At 44.2% G+C, this 19,687-nt stretch overlaps 1 long non-coding RNA gene across 1 annotated transcript; it reads left to right on the top strand.

The window, feature by feature from the left end:
* The first annotated feature begins 1,030 nt into the window (after window positions 1-1,030).
* Window positions 1,031-5,346, top strand: LOC309340350. Its single transcript, XR_014155951.1, has 2 exons — window positions 1,031-1,128; window positions 5,172-5,346. It is a non-coding gene; the product is annotated as an uncharacterized lncRNA (long non-coding RNA).
* Window positions 5,347-19,687: the final 14,341 nt, after the last annotated feature.

The following is a 19,687-nucleotide window of genomic DNA, read 5'->3' as shown; positions in this document are numbered from 1 at the left end:
GCAGAGGGGGCTTCTCTCTCCCCCCCCAGCCCCTCCCGCCCCCCTGCCTACCTAGGGTGCTGCCGAGAGGGCAAAGGCTGGTGGCGGCAGCGGCGGAGGAAGAACAAGCAGCCCAAAATTCTCAGGAAGATTTTTATACAATTGATACAACAGCATGGAGAAGTAGGATGGGGGGAGGGGTGGAATTGGTCCCCCCCCCTCTCCCGTGCGTGTGTGTGCATTTTGTTCCTTTTATTAAAAAATGAAAGGAAAAAAATGAGAAATCCAGCTACAGGAAGCTCTACTTTCTCTCCCCCCCCCACAGCCCCTTGCCACCCCACCCCCCAAAAACCCACCCTCCGTGACTTGACTCCCCCACAAGTTCAACCCCACTGCCTTGGCCATATTACACAAAACATAAATATAAACCCCACCCACATGGAGACAGAGGGCGGAGAGAAAGGGGGAGGCCCCACCCTCTTTTTGCATTTATGTTACAGCACATGAACCACTCTAAGCCAAGCTTTCCAGATGTGTTGGGCTGCAACTTCCACCAGCCCGGGGCTGAGGAGAGTTGGCCAATGGGAGTTGTGCTCCCATTGGCCAACTGGAGGGCATTTGGTTGGGAAAGGCTGCCCTCGGCTGTAGCTGTGTTGCAGGGCTTTAATAAGCTGGTTGCCTCTGAAGATGAAGAAACTTTTAAAGGGTTCACACAGCGGCAAAGGTGGCGGAGGAGGAGGGAGCAGCCCAAAAAGACCCTCACTCAAGTATAAGCCGAGGGGGGCTTTTTCAGCATAAAAAAATGGGCTTATACTCGAGTATATACAGTAAGTGGTCTGCTATTGCTTTTTCAGTTGTTTTGATTTAGGGCTATTTGTTTTCATTTTCCTGAAATGAAAATGAAATGAAAATGGGTTAAACAGCTTCTAGCAACTGAGCAACTGAGCTACTGCTTTTTCCAGGGGTAGCCGACATGGTGCTCTTCAGACGCTGCTTGACCTCAACTCTCATCATCCCTGGCCAGTGGTCCTGGTGCCTGGGAGCATGTTATGTACTGAGCTTGGATCCTAGAACAATAGGCAGGTAGGATCCTAGAAGGCAGCAACCTGATTGGTTTGCAGGAGCCGCCCAATCTGGCTCCAGGAGGAAGTGAATCAGCAACCTGATTGGACTGCAGGAGCAATCCACTCCAGGCTTCAGGAGGGGAGTTGAATCAGCCAATCACACAGGACCCATTGTGTAAATAATGTATAAATAGCCAGAAGTTTTTGGGGAAAGTACTCACTCACTGTTTACCATGAGCTGGAATAAAGAGTATGAAATCAACACTCAACTCCGAGTATATTTCACTGGCAAGGAGGACGGGATCCCACTGAGCTGACTGCCGCACACTGCCCCGCTGCATCGCACTGTGCATCCAGGCTTCAGCTCTGGGACCCAAGGAACCCAGAATGGCAACCGACAACAGCTTCTCACCGTTCAACCCAGCATCAGGAGACTGGGAAGGGCACCCCCCCCCCCCGGTTCCAGTTCCTCCTTGAAGCAATGACGAACACCAAGAAGAGGGCAACATTCTTCAGCATCTGCGGAGAGGAGATGTTCGAGATAACCCGGGCTCTCCTCACACCCGAAAATGTTGCTACCGTCCCTTACAAAACAATCATGGAATGGCTGAAGAGGCACTTTTCTCCACAGCCCTTGGTGGTAGCTTGCTGCAACGCTTTCTACACAAAGCAGCAAGCCCCCAGGGAAACCATAAATGGGTTTGTGACCTCCCTCTGCCAGGTCGCCTGGCTCTGCAACTTCAAAGAGTTGGAGAACATGCTCCGCGACTGCCTCATGGGTAGCCTGAGGGATGAGAAGCTGCAACGACACCTCTATGCCAAGAAGGACCTAACATTCCAGGTCACTCTGGAGGAGGCCCTAGCAACCAAAGCTGCTGAGAGGTCTGCACAAGGTTTCCGGCTGAGCCTGCTGTCCCAACTGAGGGTCCACCACGAAGGCCTCACTGATGACTCAGAATACGACAGGGAGGACGTCCACTGAGTGCAGTGGCACACACAACCAGCACGTCCACCACAGCAGCCTTGGCCAGCAGCGGGGAACTGTGCAAGCTGTGGGGAGAGCCACTAGCAGAGGACCTGCCATTTCCAGACCGCAGAGTGCCAACAGTGCAGAAAATTGGGACACATCACCCGGGTGTGTCGTGCTCGGCCCGCCCAATGCCAGGCATCAGATGACCAACCCAATAGCCCCAGGTCGCAGGGCCCGACACACCAAGGCAACTCAATGGAGATCACGGACTGCCAGGTATACCAGTTGCCCCATTCCAACACAGAGAAAATTTACGTAGAGGTACAGATAGAGGGGGCCTCATGCCGCATGGAGCTTGACATGGGTTCAACTCTATACATAATCTTGACACGGACCTTAAGGAAGTTGATGATCTCCGGTCCAAGCAGGGCTCCAATCCTCAGAATCTGACTTTCTCTGAATTCACTCATAGAAGGCAACAACTTATAGTCATCAAATTGCCTCTCTAAAACTGGGGCTCTCTCCCTCTCCACTTGTATTACTTTAGGTTCAACAACGACAACTTTCTCCCTCACGTTCTCCACAGTTTGCCATATCAAAATAGATTCCTGTGTCGATTCCTGAATAGTTTCTGTATAGATATTCACTTTTTGTCCAAAATTATCAATTTTAATAGTAATCACGTCCATCTTCTTGTGGAGCTGTTCCAATGAATCACTTATCTTACAAAATGCAGTCACTAAGGCTTCTTCTGTCGACATTCTTAACCAATCCAAGGTCAATCCCTGGTTCTTACCTGTATTTCTCCTATTTAACTAGCTGTCAACAACAATGAACTTTCCCAAAACGTCGGTCTTGCTAGCAGCCCGTTTCCAGGTTCAGAGCGGTGGTAATTTAGCTTTCTTCCCTCTCTCCTGCAGGCTTACGCGATCCAAAATTTTCCCCCTCTTCTCCTGCTTCCAAGGGGGGTTTAATGATTTTAGCCGATGTAAGTTTAATCCTTTACAGAGGACTTTCCAAGACTTTAGCTTACAAGCTCTTTGCTTCAATCTATTTACAAAAGGGGAAGGCGGACTTCCTGTTTAGAGCCTCCCCGTTTCGGTGCCAAATTAAGACGTTTAAGAATCCAATTTTCTGTTCTACTCACGGGTAGTTGTTTAGAATCAAATTGTCCACAGGAAAAAGTCAGCGCTCTCCAGCAACAGCAATGCAGCTTCACTCTGTGAAAAAAGCAATCAATTCAAAGCACCGCGCCGCTCACCCCACGTCGCTCCGGATCCCTGAAACCGGGTCTCCCTGCGAGTAGGGGAGGCGCAAAAGGTGCCAGCCGAATCCCACGTTCACAGGCTTCACCCGCCTTTGATTTTTAGTGGTTCTCCGCCTTCGCCATGGCAGCCAGACCCAGACCCAGATTTCCACGAGGCAAATTCCTCCCGATCAGAGGAATTCAGCCATTGCCGGAGGTGCTAACCCGGAAGTCCGAGCCTGGAGCTGCTTCCTAACCACCCCATCCAGGCACAGGAAATAGTGCACCACTCCATGAGAGATAGGGTCATCTCCCGGGTCCTGGACTTGGTGTGGTGGGGATGGCCCAGTCAGAAATCGCCCTGGGTCAGAAATCGCCACCTACATGACCCGCAAACATGAACTGTCGGCCCACAAGAGTTGCCTGTTATGGGGAAGCAGGGTGGTTGTTCCCCAGCTCTTCTGCCAAAGGGTCCTCATGGCCCTACATGACACACATCCAGGGGTAGTGAGAATGAAGGCCCTTGCCAGGAGTTAAGTTCTGGGAGTCCGCCCGAGCACTGCACATGGATTTTGCTGGCCCCTTCCAGGGAAAAACATTCTTCATAGTGGTGGACTCTTACACCAAATGGCTGGAGGTCACCCAGGTACCGTCCACTTCTACGGCCGCGGCCATCTGGGTACTACAGAGGCTGTTCACAATGCACGGGCTCCCCTACACCCTCATCTCGGACAACAGAACCTCATTCACATCAGAGAAGTTCCAGACCTTCACAGTGCAAAATGCCATCTGCCATGTCTGCTCGGCGCCGTTCCACCCCGCCACCAATGGCCAAGCAAAGCGCATGGTGTGGACCACCAAGGACGCCCTCCGCCACATGACACAAGGGCTTCACAGCATTCCTTTATATATATATTTGCTTTCGTAATATATATATATATATATTAAAGTTTTTAAAATACAAATAATAAACAACATTTCTTATTCCATAACATAGTTTCATCACTTCTTTGGACTCCCTCACGTCTCCCGCTCCCACTTACAACATTATAAAATTTTTCAAGCAAATTATCATCTTGTTTACGATCCTATATCCGTTCATTTGAATAGAATCTAGCAGTTCTCCAAGAAGTTTATATTTTCCTTAATCTCACTTATCATCAAATTCAGGTCTAATTCAGTGGTAGACAATTATTTATGATCTAGCATCCGGGCTTCACAGCATTCCTTCTAGCCCAGCACAGCACCCCCAGCACAATGACCGGCCGGAGCCCAGAGGAACTACTCATGGGCCAGCGCCTCGCAATTAGAGTGGACCACCTTCATCCTGACAGAGCTCAGGATGAGGTAGCAATGGGGGAAAGCAGGGCCCCCTGGACCTTCGAGGCCTGGGACCCTGTGTAGACAAAGAATTTTGGGGCAGGCCCGGCATGGGTACCCGTGACAGTCACCAAGGCGACTGGTCCTGTGTCATACGAGATGCTAACGGAGGGGGGGGGGCTGTTCTGGCGCCGCCACTGCAATCAGCTACGGTGGCAGTTCCCGGGAGAAAACTGGGAGGAGGGCCTGACAAGGGGATAGCTGGGTGGTGAGACCTGTAGAGCAGGGGGAGAGGGCAAGAGAGGGCGGAGCCAATAAGCACAGAGGTGACCCCCAGGGCCAAGCAGCCACAGGAACCAGAGCCGCAACCGAGTGGGCCGGCTGTGCCAGACCAAACAGCCCTGTCACAGCCAGTAGCCCTGGAATATGAGCCACAGCCAGACCCCTGACCAAGGAACACCCCAGGTCGCAATGCATACGTAGGGGGCTGGCGTACCTCAAGGACTACAAATGCTAACCTCCTGGGTGCGACTGGAACTTAGAGGAGAAGTTTTATGTACTGAGCTTTGATCCTAAAACAATAGGCCGTTAGGAAGGCAGCAACCTGATTGGTCTGCAGAAACAGTCCAATCAGGCTTCAGGAGGGGAGTTGAATCAGCCAATCACACAGGACCCATTGTGTAAATAATGTATATATAGCCAGAGGTTTTGGAGGAAAGCACTCACTCACTGTTTATCATGAGCTGAAATAAAGAGCATGAAATCAACACTCAACTACAAGTATATTTTAGAGCAGAAGCACCAACTTGTGAGGGAGATATTGTGTGTGTTGAAGACGCACATGCAACATTGCACATGTGACATCGTGATGTCAGGAGGATCCAGTGGGCAGAGCCAAACATGACGGCAGTGCAGCTTCAATGGCCGACAGCTCCTCCTCTCTGGTGCTCGGCCTCTTCCTGCTGCTGCCACTGCCACTGCCTGGGGGCTGCTTCTCCCCCATCTTTCCCTTACACAGCAGGGGGAGGAGGAGGAGGAAGCAGCCACTGAAGCTGCACCACACTTGGCCTCCTCAACCCCCTGATTTTTCTGAAAAGAGCTGGGCCCCTCGGCACCTATGGCTGAGAGTGATAGCATTTAGAGTGCAACTGCATCTGTAGGCTCCCTTTGTCTGCCCCTGAATTAATCCATCATTTATGTAGAATAAGCTTCCTCCTGCCACTGTGCTATGCAGTGCTCTTGGTGCAGAGGATGAAGAGGAAAGAGCAGGAGCGCACAATCCCTCCTCTTCAATGTTCTCACTTATGCCTGGATGGATCTTCTGTACCTTGTTCTCCCTAAACAGAGGGTGGAGTTACACCTTCAGCATTCATCACAGTTTTTTGCGCAATCGGACGATACCAGCTTGTTTCTCTACTCTGACAGGGGATCATAAAATACATTTTAATGTTGCAATGCCAACTTTTAAATATTGGATACTTTGTTGATTGTTTTGCTCCCCCAATAACTGCGTGCTTTTTAAGGCAGGTGCATATGTTGGCATGGATTAATGAGATCTGCTACAGTCTAGCAAGCATCCCTAGGTAACCAGCTTACCTTCCACCACAGGGAGCCAGCTGCCTAATGCCCCCATTCTGTGACGACTTGTCCTTCTTTTCACCTTGTCAATGAGCCAATCTTGTACATGGTTGGAGAACAGGTAAGCATCTGCCTCTCTGAATGCTGCCAACATCTCTCCATTATGAACTGTCTGGGGTACTTCAACGAAAGGCACACATCTTTCTCCCGATGCACACACAAAGAGCTTTATATATCACCAGCAAATGCAGTGGCTGCCAGCTGGGACAAATGTTAGGTTGGTTTCCAAAGTTTTGTCCAAATCATAACACATATTTTCAAATCATTTAGAAAGCCTCTGTATTGGAAAGATCACCTTTGATGAGATGATTTATTACACAATATTTAAAAGAAAACTGTCAAAATCAATGGTTCATTAAAAAGACTTGGCCAGGTTTATCTTGGGCAAATATTTAAGGTCACTTCTGATTCCACCTGTGCATTAGGAATATATCAAACAGGTTAATTATATGTTGCCTCACATTTTGATATTAGATCCTGCAAATATACATCACTGCTCAAATTTGGACTGCAAAGCATTTGGTATATTTTGTAAAAGCACACTTGAAACAGCTACTTTTTATCAGAATAGCCAGAATTCCAATTAGAGTTTTCCAGCTGATCTTTGCTTCTCCCAAGAACATAGAAACAGAACATGCAAATTTTCTTATGAGTTTTCTCAAAGGTAATATTGTAATTCAGACCCATAGACTACAAAAAGACAGCAAATCCTCAACTTAGATACGAACTAAATAAACATTAATGAATTGTTTTTCTACAAGGGCTAAGGAAGATAGAGAACTTTATTTTAATGAAAGGAAGCTGGAGAGTGAACTGAAGTAAGAGTTACAGAAATAGTTGCATGAAATCCAATGCTGCCTTGGGTGGAGCTCAGTGCAGATGTCCACTAACGTTACAGAAGGAGAAGTGATTTCTACCTATGGTGCCTTCAGGCCCCTGTCCCAGGCTTCCATAGCACCATCCATCTCCGTTACAATGAATTTCATCCAGAGTAAAATTTGATGGTGAATTGGAACTTGAGACAGTTACAGGTAGGTAGCCATGTTGGTCTGCTGTAGTCGAAACAAAATAAAAAAAAATCCTTCCAGTAGCACCTTAGAGACCAACTAAGTTTGTTATTGGTATGAACTTTTGTGTGCATGCTGGAAAACTCAGCAGTGGCCAGAGGACTGGAGAAGATCAGTCTACATCCCAATCCCCAAGAAGGGCAGTGCCAAAGAATGCTCCAACTACTACACAATTGCGCTCATTTCACATGCTAGTAAGGTTATCCTTAAAATTCTACAAGGCAGGTTTAAGCAGTATGTGAACTGAGAACTCCCAGAAGTGCAAGCTGGATTTAGAAGGGGCAGAGGAACCAGAGACCAAATAGCAAACATGTGCTGGATTATGAAGAAAGCTAGAAAAACATCTACTTCTGCTTCATTGACTACACAAAAGCCTTTGACTGTGTCGACCACAGCAAACTATGGCAAGTTCTTAAAGAAATGGGAGTGCCTGATCACCTCATCTGTCTCCTGAGAAATCTCTATGTGGGACAAGAAGCTACAGTTAGAACTGGATATGGAGCAACTGATTGGTTCAAAATTGGGAAAGGAGTACAACAAGGCTGTATATTGTCTCCCTGCTTATTTAACTTATATGCAGATTTCATCATGCGAAAGGCTGGACTGGATGAATCCCAAACTGGAATTAAGATTGCCGGAAGAAATATCAATCTCAGGTATGCAGATGACACAACCTTGATGGCAGAAAGTGAGGAGGAATTAAATAACCTTTTAATGAGGGTGAAAGAGAAGAATGCAAAATATGGTCTGAAGCTCAACATCAAAAAATGAAGATCATGGCCACTGGGCCCATCACCTCCTGGCAAACAGAAGGGGAAGAAATGGAGGCAGTGAGAGAGTTTAGTTTCTTGGGCTCCATGATCACTGCAGATGGTGACAGCAGTCATGAAATTAAAAGACACCTGCTTCTTGGGAGAAAAGCAATGACAAACCTAGACAGCATCTTAAAAAGCAGAGACATCACCTTGCCAACAGAGGTCCGTATATAGTTAAAGCTATGGTTTCCCCAGTAGTGATGTATGGAAGTGAAAGCTGGACCACCAAAGAATTGATGCTTTTGAATTCTAGTGCTGGAGGAGACTCTTGAGAGTCCCATGGACTGCAAGGAGATCAAACTGTTCCATTCTGAAGGAAATCAGCCCTGAGTGCTCACTGGAAGGATAGATCTTGAAGTTGAGTCCCTGGCGTGCTCTGGTCCATGGGGTCACGAAGAGTCGGACATGACTAAATGACTAAACAACAACAACAACAAAGGTGCTACTAGAAGGAATTTTTTTATTTAGTTGGAACTTCAGAGGGAGAGATTTTTGTTCTGGTCAACATCCAAGCAATTGGAAGGGAAACAGAGTTTAGTTAAGAGGCAAATTTTGCAGTAAGGACAATAAAAGCATCACATATTTATGAATAAGGTGAAGTGCCCACTTACTGCACATCCAAAATCAGCCAGATTGGAAAACAGCACACTCCCGAATGTACCAAAACCTAGTGATACAGTTCAGTCAACATGACCCAGCTATCTTCTGGGCATTTGTCCTGGTTGACAAGCTGAAGACTGGCATCTGAGATCATAGAACTGTAGAGTTGGAAGGGACCCTGTAAGGCAGGAATATGCAGCAGTCCCATACAGGGACTGCACCTGAAACCTTGGCATTATCTGCAGCACTCTCTTAATGCCCCCCTGTGCCCCTCATTCTTGCTGAACTAGACATTCACATTGCAACCCTAGCTGATGGCTCCCTCCAATCACCACAGGTGAGCATCAGCCATGACTCTGACTCTGCCATAGTAGAGCCTTGGTCTCTGTGCAGTGACCATTTGGTCTTTTAAAGTGAGGTGGCAGTCCCTGTACACTTGCTGAACCTCAAGGAGGACCTTTGAGACTTATGTGAGACAAGGCGAGATTTCCTTCTCAGGGAGACCTGCCTGCCCCTGGGTGAAGATCATGACATCAGTCCCATCCCATCGAACCACTGGCTACTATGGAGTTGTGCCTAACACATTTCTGTCACTTCCCATTCTCATGCCAGCCCGCCCAACCAGTTCTCCTTTTGATTTATAATCCACATGTATTGCTGGTCAATTTTACCATGTCAGTGTTCTTAATTTGTATTTAGAGAAGGTTGAGCGTTGTTCAAAATAGTCCCACCTCCCTAGATAGTTCAAGCCCAATATTTGTTTCCCATTACAGAGTGGAGGTTTTCCCAAGGAAAAGCTTCACCAAGCTCTTATATGGGCTGGATAATAAGATTTCTATTAGACTTTTCCTGGGTCCTTATCTTAAATTGCATTTATTTCCTGTAAGAATTCATTTGTAAGGATTGGAAGCCAGGTGTAAAGACGCAGCTGCCGCTATGGATAGATGGGTTTATTACACCTAACTAGACCATTCTGCTTTTCCCTGGAGAAAAGAATGGTGTTTGGAAACAGCTGGTCTGTCTCTGTTACTCCTCTATTCCCTAGATCAGTTGTTAGACCTAGCACCACTTTGTTTTCTTGGAAAAGCAATACGCATTGAAGGAGCAAATACTATCATTATACCTGTCTCCTCATTTAAAATCTTTTCTTATTGCATTAATCAAATTAGATGCAAATGGATGGAAGAGGAGGGCAACCAAAATGGTCAAAGGCCTGGAAACGATGCCTTATGAGGAACGGCTAAGGGAGCTGGGTATGTTTAGCCTGGAGAAGAGGAGGTTAAGGGGTGATATGATAGCCATGTTCAAATATATAAAAGGATGTCACATAGAGGAGGGAGAAAGGTTGTTTTCTGCTGCTCCAGAGAAGCGGACACGGAGCAATGGTTCCAAACTACAAGAAAAAAGATTCCACCTAAACATTAGGAAGAACTTCCTGACAGTAAGAGCTGTTTGACAGTGGAATTTGCTGCCAAGGAGTGTGGTGGAGTCTCCTTCTTTGGAGGTCTTTAAGCAGAGGCTTGACAACCATATGTCAGGAGTGCTCTGATGGTGTTTCCTGCTTGGCAGGGGGTTGGACTCGATGGCCCTTGTGGTCTCTTCCAACTCTATGATTCTATGATTCTATTCTAGGTAAGGCTCTACTCTGCTTCTTTTCATTCTCTCCGTAGTCTCTGATGAAAGCCACTCAGGAGAAACTTTCGGTTTGTCCCACCTTTGCCCTTCTGATTGCCATGGCAGTCAAGGTTTTCATGCACACATGTGAGTCTTGGCACATAAATCAATTTGTGCAATCGCCAAACGATGCCTTGCCCCTTGACCTCAAACCCTGGAGGAGGAAGCATGTACAGGTTTGAGGCCACAAATGTGTGGTTTGGGGTTGCTCAGTGTGAACCTGAAAGTTTTGAGGATGATCTGCCTCAACCAGTCCTCCCAACTGCAGCCATTCAATCTCTCAAAAGGAACATTGAAAGTCTCATGCGATTGAGATGGATTTTGCTGCGCCATCTCCCCGGGGCTATAAGCTTACTCACGCTTTCTGCCAGCCGGTTGCTTCAAGGATGCTTCCTGCAGCAAGCTCCTGATTTCACCAGCGAAATCACGACTTTCTCTGCCCTTTCACAACAGCAGACAGGATCTCAGAGCTGGACTTTGCTTCTTCGCTTCCTCACACTCAACACAAACGTGGCTTGGGAACCTTCCATAACCTATTTGATAAGCTGGCTGGGTCCGGTACACTTCCACTGCTCCAGAATTCCCAGTCAGTAGCAGAGCGGCAGTGCGTGCTTGATGTGTGAGTGATGAGAGAGTCCAGATGCTGTTTCTAATTTAAACAGCTTTATTTACATCAGACAGATAAAACAACAAACGGCAATCCATCAGAGATAGCAGCCATCGCATGTGTCTCTGCTCCTTTTCCATAGAGAAGTGAAAGTAACTGTCAGCATCGCCCTTGAGCCAGTGTCACCAACTGGACTCATGCACTTCAACCCCGACTGGGCTGGGCGAGCTGGGTAGCACTTCCAGAGACCACCAGGTCAAAGTGCGGTGGACTCACAGCTTAGAGTTGTGAGCACCGGATTCACTTCCACAATACAGTCGTCGCACAGCAGAGTATAGCAGAGTCTAGCAGTGTATACACGACTCGGAGAGCAGCTCTGTAAAATATCTTCTTTTATTCTATAACTACAACTATTATACAAAACTGTGAGGAGAATCAGAACTTACAGGGTTAAACAGTTCTGAGTGACGTCTCACATTCTGAGGCGTGGCTATATTCACATAGGGGAGTGTTTCTCTGTGTGTCTTTGTACTTTCGCTTTTACCGAGTAAGCGGAGGGATGGCAGCCAGCTCACCGGGCTGATTAACAATGTTTTTCTATGCAATAAAGACTTTGGAGATAAGAGAAAAAACCTGCATTGAAGTCTGATTTATTCCCACACAAAGCAACAGCTCTCCCGCTGTGCAAGCTCTGCTATGAGTGCTAAGGAAGCTGCAAGAGGTTTTTACCGGCACAGACAGCAGCAGTGGGGCAGCTAGGAAGAGTGCCGGACTCCATCTCGGAACAAAACTATATAAAGAGCTAAATAGGTCTAAGCATAAATGAATGCTGCACTGAGTGTCTGCAGCTGCTCTTAGCAGCAACCTTATCTCTACACACGATCTCTAACACTCAGTCTCTCTCTCTCTCTGACACACTGACTGACTGACTGGCTGACTTGGTGCAGGAGCTGAATAAGTAGAAAGCAGAACACTGCTCCTCCTCTCTGGAGAATCAGCAGACTCGTCAGGAGATTCTTGGATATGGGAGGGGTGAAATCTCCTCAGTAACTTCACAGACAAAGAACTCAGCTCCCGGATGTAGGAAGCTCCTCCCCAGATGCAGGTTAACATAGGGTTAACATAGAGGTTAACCCTATAAACCCCAAAACTCTCAATTTATTTATTAGATTTATATGCCACCTTTCATCACAAGATCTCAGGGCCATTCACAAGATAAAAATACAAAGTAAAGGCACAAATAAAGCAGCATAATAAGCACTCCCTCCCACCTCAATTCCCTCCTTATATGTGGGCGTGGCTGGAAGGCTGCTCATTCACAGGCAACCTACCTTCCTCTAGTGCCAACTATTAAGAAATATTAGCTTCATGAAACCCAATAATGAAGGAAAAGGCCCAGGCAGCATTCCCTCCTTTCCTCTCTATGCATGACTTGGAGAGCTTTCTTAGTGGTGCAAGGAAAGGGAAGCCAGCACTTCAGGATCCTCCAGCTTTCTTTACCCACTGAGAGGGAGTCTTCAGGGTTGTAAATTGGGAGAGCAGGGCAGCAGTCCATAGGAATGTAACATGTAGCTAAGTTCTGAGTACAGTGGTACCTCGGGTTACATATGCTTCAGGTTACATACACTTCATGTTATAGACTCCACTAACCCAGAAATAGTACCTCGGGTTAAGAACTTTGCTTCAGGATGGGAACAGAAATCGTGTTCCGGCGGTGCAGCGGTAGCAGGAGGCCCCATTAGCTAAAGTGGTGCTTCAGGTTAAGAACAGTTTCAGGTTAAGAACGGACCTCCGGAACAAATTAAGTACTTAACCCGAGGTACCACTGTAATTCATTCCCAAAAATGCCCTGTGAGATTATGTCACTATCACTGCATTACATAGATGGAGTGGATGCTGTATTAGAATGACTCTGTCAAATTATCAAAATTAAGGCTGCAGGATTCTTGTGAGTCTGCCTTAGGGTTATTTGAAGTCTGTATTGTTGTTTTTTGGACAAGCTTTAGAATACTCACACGTTTATTGCTCACACGTTTATTGCTTCTAAGGCAAGAAGGGAACATAAGGTGAGGTTGGGTTCATAGGCTTCATTGTCTCTCATCAACTGAGAGGTAGAACATTTGGTTATGACTCTCTGCAGGTTGCAGAGTGGAGTGGAGGGAAGAACAAATGCATGTCAAAAGGACAGGAAGACACAAGCACAGTGGGCCGACATGCTTGGCAAACAAAACTGTCATGGTGGGTAATAACTGACTCACTGAGCCCGCTTCTGGTCGGTGCCAGCAATTAGTGGCGGACTTCTCCCGGAGCTCCGAGAGAAGTCTGCTCCACGGGTTCGGGTCCTGCCGCTACGGCGAAGCGGGGACCCTCAGAAATCACAGGCAGTGAAGCCTGTGAACAAGGAGGCTCGGCGGGTACCTTTGGGTTCTCTCCGAACTGCGAAGGAGCCTTTTTAAAGGCTCCAGAACGGTTGCGGGGGGAGCGCGGTACTGAGAGCCGTTACCCAGTCCGTGGAGTGAAGCCGCATCGCCATTATCGGAGAGCGCTGATTTCTTCCGGCAAATTGGACTTAAGAGCAACTACTCGTGAGTAGGATTAAAGGCTTAAATTGGATTTAAAATTTAACAGATTTGGAAGACCATCACGGGAAAGGTACAAAAAGGAAGTCTGCCTTTCCGTGCTGTAGATACAACAAAGCAAAGAGACTGCTAAACTGTAACCTTGGGAGATCGTATGTGAACAAGAGAAATCCATTGCTAAAAGCAAAACTTACCCCCCATTTAGCGGGCAGGAGCGGTGGGGGGAGAATTTTTACTAAATTAAGTACCTGCATGAAAGGAGAGGAGGAAAATACTTCCACTGTTTTTATATCCTGGGGGAGGACTGCCCAAAGAGATTTGTGAACTGTTGAATAACTTTGTGAACTGTTGAATAACTTGGTGAACTTTCTTGAACTTTGCTGAAAGATACAGTATTTGAGGATTGCTTTTCAGACTGTTACATATTTGCAACTATTTAGAAAAGAGCTGGAACTGGGTTTCTTTGCCTTTAGGAAGAGCTGGGGGGGGATCTTGAAAGAATATATCTGCTTGAAAAACTGTGAAACTAAGTTGGAAACTCCCCCCCCCCAGAGGAGACTCTGTTACTTTTTGAAATAACTAAGCTACTAGAAGCTGAGCCACTGGAAATTTCCTATTGAAAACAACTTACAGGCATGAGATTGACCTTGGCTGGGCATGATAGTGGCATGGCAGATGGCAAAGGAAAGATAGAGCTGCTTCAGGAGAAAAACCTCAGATCTGGCAGACAATACAAGACACTTCACAACAAAGAAGGCCTTCACTGACAGGAGCAGCTGCAGCCTCGCAAATAAAATCAAAAGCTATGTCATCAGAAGACGCCTTGACAAAGGCACTGGGAAAAATAAATGAATCTTTGGAACTTCTTACGAGACAAGGGAGTGATACAAGTAAACAAGTGGCAGAAACAAATAAAAACGTAGCTGAGATCGCAGCAAAACTTGATCTGAACACTTCAAGTATAAAAGAACTGGGAGTACAAGTTAGTGCTAATGCTCAGAATATTGGGAAACTCTTAGAGGAATCAGCTACTACTCGAAAGATTGCAGAGGGGGCAAAGGAGATTGCAATTGCCACACAAGAGAAAATACCACCGGTTGTTAAGAAACTGGCGGACCATGACTTGTCCTTTGCTATGATAGAATTTAAGATTGAGATTTGTACCAGAAAGTGAGCAGGACAACTTGGTGGACTTCCTTACAAAAGAGTTTTTTGAATTTTGGCAAGAGGGCCTGGAGGAGGACGGAGTCAAGATTGTGAGTGCATTTAGACTTGGAATAAGACAAAAAAAGAACAAGGCAAGAGACTGTTTGATTACTTTGAGATCAAAGGAAGAAAGAGACAAATTTTTAAATCTGCACTACCAAAAAACTCTGGAAATTGAAGATTCTTTCGTGGAGATTTTTAAAGATATACCTAAGCCCATTTTGGATGCAAGAGGTGAATACAGAGACCTGGATACACTACTGAAAAAAAGCAGAATCTTCTTTAGATGGGAATTCCCCCAAGGCCTATCTTTCAAATACAGAGGAAAGAAAATAAGAATAAAGACACTGAGTGACAAAGATAAATTCTTGAGAGATCACGAAGAAAACCTGCTGAAGGAACTGGAGGCTGGAGAGGAACCAACATCACCAGGAAAAGGAATATTGGATATAGCAAATTTATTGTTTGGATTGCAGCCACCAACAGAAGACGAACAACGACTGGGAGCAGTAGGAGGAGTAAGTAAATAACCCCATCATGGCTCTGCGACTTTTAAGCTGGAATTGTAACGGTTTGAATGTACCTCGCAAGAGGAAGAACGTCTTTCATATATTAAAGAAACAACAATTGGACTTGATTTGCCTACAAGAGACACATGTGATGAGAGTACATAGAAGATTACTTATTAATAAAAAACTAGGACAAGAATTCATCTCATCTGACAGAGTGAAAAAAAGGGGAGTTGTTATATATGCAAAGGACAGTCTGATGCCGAAATTGATATTTAAAGATGAACAAGGAAGATATTTGGCAATTGAAATTCAAGTTCAAGGACAGAAATTTCTGATTGTAGGAGTTTATGCACCGAATGAAGGTAAATCTGAATTTTTTAAGAAGCTCCATGAGACATTGCTGGACTATTTGGACTTTAATGTAATTTTGATGGGAGACATGAATGGGGTAGTCTCTACAAATATGGACAAAGCACAAAGACAAGTGATTTCTAAAGATGGAAGACTACCAAAAACTTTTTTTTGAAATGACTGACAATATGGACTTGGTTGATATTTGGAGAACAAAAAATCCTCTTGAGAGAGAGGGAACCTTCTTTTCCGAAGCCAAAATGACCTGGACCAGAATTGACCAAATATGGGTTACTAGAGGATTGGCACCAAAGATAAAAAAAAGTGGAAATCTGCCCAAAAACATGCTCCGACCATAATGCCGTGAAGATGGAGATGAATCAAACAACAGCTGGCACCTTCAGATGGAGGATGAATGACACCCTATTCAGAGATAAAGAATTCTGCAAAAAGGCCCAAAAAACATTGAGAGACTATTTTGAGATTAATATGAGGACTAATGTTGAAAAAAGAGTAATCTGGGACGCAAGCAAAGCCGTTATGAGAGGTTTCTTGATACAACAAAATGCAATAAAAAAGAGAAGCCAAAATGCGAAAAAGGATAATATTTTGGAAAAGATAAAAGAAGGAGAAAAGAAATTAAGATCAAAACCAAAGTCTCAGGAGATTTTGAGAGAAATTAAACTATATCAAATCCAGTATATGGAACTGATGAATCAAGAAATAGAATGGAAAATCAAACAAATGAGACAGAAGACCTTTGAATCCGCAGATAAATGTGGTAAATTTTTGGCTTGGCAATTGAAGAAGAGACAAAAACTAAATACAGTGACAAATTTGGAAGTGGATGGAAGGAGTATTTATAATCCAATTGAGATTAGAAGCTGCTTCCAGAGATACTTTAAGCAACTATATGCACAAGGGCCACAAAAAGATTCTGATATAGAACAATTTTTGGAGAAAAATGGACTGAAGAAAATTTCAAGTGAAAATAAAGAACTCTTGAACCAGAAAATAACTGAACAAGAAATAGAAGGTGCCATTCAAAACATGCAATTGGGCAAATCTCCGGGGCCTGATGGATTGACTTCCAAATATTATAAAACTTTAAAGGAATGGATATTACAACCTTTGAAGGAAGTCTGTAACGAAATTCTTGAGGGGAAAAAAGCTCCTGAAACGTGGAAAGAGGCCTACATCACGCTTATACCGAAGACAGAGACTGAAAAGACCCAACTTAAGAACTACCGCCCAATTTCTTTACTAAATGTGGATTACAAAATTTTTGCTGACATTTTAGCTAAAAGACTGAAAAAAGTTTTGATGGGGGAGATTCATAGGGATCAAGCAGGCTTTCTCCCGAGAAGACATTTATCAAATAACGTAAGGAACATAATAGACATTTTAGAAATGTTAGAAGTTAATATAAATACAAAAGTTGTTTTGATATTTGTTGACACGGAGAAAGCCTTTGACAATATTTCTTGGACACGTCAGGGGTGCCCAATTTCCCCACTACTTTTTATTTCGGTCCTGGAGGTTTTGCTGAACATGATAAGAAAGGACCAGCTGGTTAAAGGGGTTCAGGTCGGAGCGAAACAATATAAACTGAGAGCATTTGCAGATGACTTGGTACTTACATTACAAGAGCCAGAATCTAGTACCAAAAGGGTTTTGGAATTAATTCAAGAATTTGGTCAAGTGGCAGGATTTAAATTGAACAAGTCAAAAACTAAGGTATTAGAAAAAAAACTTAACAGTTACTGAGAAAGAGAGGTTTCAGAATGAGACAGGTTTAACTGTGGTTAAGAGTGTAAAATACTTAGGGATTAATATGACAGCTAAAAATATGAATTTATTTAAAGATAATTATGAGAAATGTTGGAAACAAGTAAAAAAAGATTTAGAAATTTGGTCAAATTTGAAGCTTTCTTTGTTTGGTCGAATAGCAGCTATTAAGATGAATGTATTGCTTATGTTGTTTCTGTTTCAAACATTACAAATTGTGGACAAGATGGAATGTTTCAAGGGTTGGCAGCAAGACATTTCTAAATTTATCTGGCAGGGCAAAAAGCCCAGAATAAAATTTAAGATTTTAACTGATGCAAAGGAAAGGGGGGGATTTGCCCTGCCAGATTTGAAACTTTATTACGAATCAGCAGCTTTCTGCTGGTTAAAGGATTGGCTGCTTCTTGAGAACACAGACATTTTAGATCTGGAAGGTTTCAACAACTTTTTTGGTTGGCATGCATATCTCTGGTACGACAAAGTTAAGGCTCACAAAGGTTTTAAAAACCATATTGTCAGGAAAGCATTGTATAATGTTTGGATTAAATATAAAGATTTGTTGGAGAACAAAAATCCAAGGTGGCTGTCACCAATGGAGGCAAAGGCATTGAAAAAACTTAATATGGAGTCTAAATGGCCAAAATATTGTGAAATCTTAGAACAGGAGGGTAACAAGTGGAAATTGCAGAGTTTTGAGAATATAAAAGATAAAGTGCGAGACTGGCTACACTATTATCAAATAATGGAGGTTTATAAGTTGGATAGGAAAATTGGTTTCCAGGTGGAAAAGTGAAAATTGGAAACAGAGTTGTTAGAATCCAAAACTAAGAACTTGTCAAAAATGTATAACTTGCTGCTGAAATGGAATACACAGGATGAAACGGTTAAATCAGCTATGATTAAGTGGGCTCAAGATATTGGACACAACATTATGTTCGCTGACTGGGAAAAGTTGTGGACCACCGGTATGAAATTTACGGCGTGTAACGCCTTGAGAGAGAATATTATGAAAATGATTTATAGGTGGTACATGACCCCAGTCAAGCTTGCAAAAATTTACCACTTATCAGATAATAAATGTTGGAAATGTAAAGAAAATGAAGGTACATTCTTTCACCTATGGTGGACATGCCCAAGGATTAAGGCTTTCTGGGAAATGATATATAATGAAATGAAAAAGGTATTTAAATATACCTTCTTGAAGAAACCAGAGGCCTTTCTCCTGGGTATGGTTAGCCATGTGGTGTTAAAGAAGGACAGAACGTTATTTATGTATGCTACAATAGCAGCAAGGATACTTATTGCAAAATATTGGAAGACACCGGATCTACCCACTCTGGAAGAATGGCAGATGAAGATGACGGACTACATGGGACTGGCAGAGATGACTGGCAGAATCCGAGACCAGGAGAAAGAGACAGTGGAAGAAGATTGGAAGAAATTTAAAGACTATCTTAACAAATATTATAAAATTAATGAAGGCTAGAATTGACATGGGTTTAAAAATTCTGTGGTTTTCAGGGGTGTTAATTATGGAAAAAGAACAGAATTATTAAAGATTTTGGGAAATAAGGGATTGGATTTGCTGATTAGATAATGAAATTAGAATACAGAAGGGGGAGGTATGAGGAGGTCGGGGAAATTAGGTTTAAGAAAATAAGGATGGAAATTATACGTGTTTTTTCTGTTTTTTGTTTATGTATGTTTTTATTGTGAAATTTGAATAAATATCATTTAAAAAAAAATAACTGACTCACTGAGTAAGTCAAATGAAGCATAAACTCTATGCACATGAGATTTTGGCTCATGTTCAAGTCTGCAAATCCCTTTGCTTCAGTGCTTCTCATTCCGCCGCCCCCCCCCCCAAGTGTATAAGGTGACATGCTCACACGCCAGGTTGGGAAAGGCCTGTGGGGCAGGGAAGAGGTCTTCCAGGACTCACAGCCAAGATCATCAAGATAACCTTCTTATTTTTCTGCAGACACCCCCCCACTGTCATATCTATACCCCATGTGATATAAATCACCTGTTTTCTTCTCACATTTCCAGCAGATTGGTGAATAATTTCTGTTTATTTTATATATTTTAACTGGTGTCATATACCATCTGCTCATCAATTTGTAACAGCTTCCTCTGATTGTCAAATTTAGAGAAAACCTATGCACTGTTTCCATCAATGCTCCCATATATTCACTGGAATCCTCCTCACCCCACCCCACCTGGCATATTCTGGCCCACTTAAATATGTAATACTCTACTTGCTCAGGCTTT

The sequence above is a fragment of the Podarcis erhardii genome (genome assembly GCF_964252035.2).
Source record: "Podarcis erhardii genome assembly, chromosome: 4".
NCBI classification, from domain to species: Eukaryota; Metazoa; Chordata; class Lepidosauria; order Squamata; family Lacertidae; genus Podarcis; species Podarcis erhardii.
This window is presented reverse-complemented; position numbering and strand designations above follow the sequence as displayed.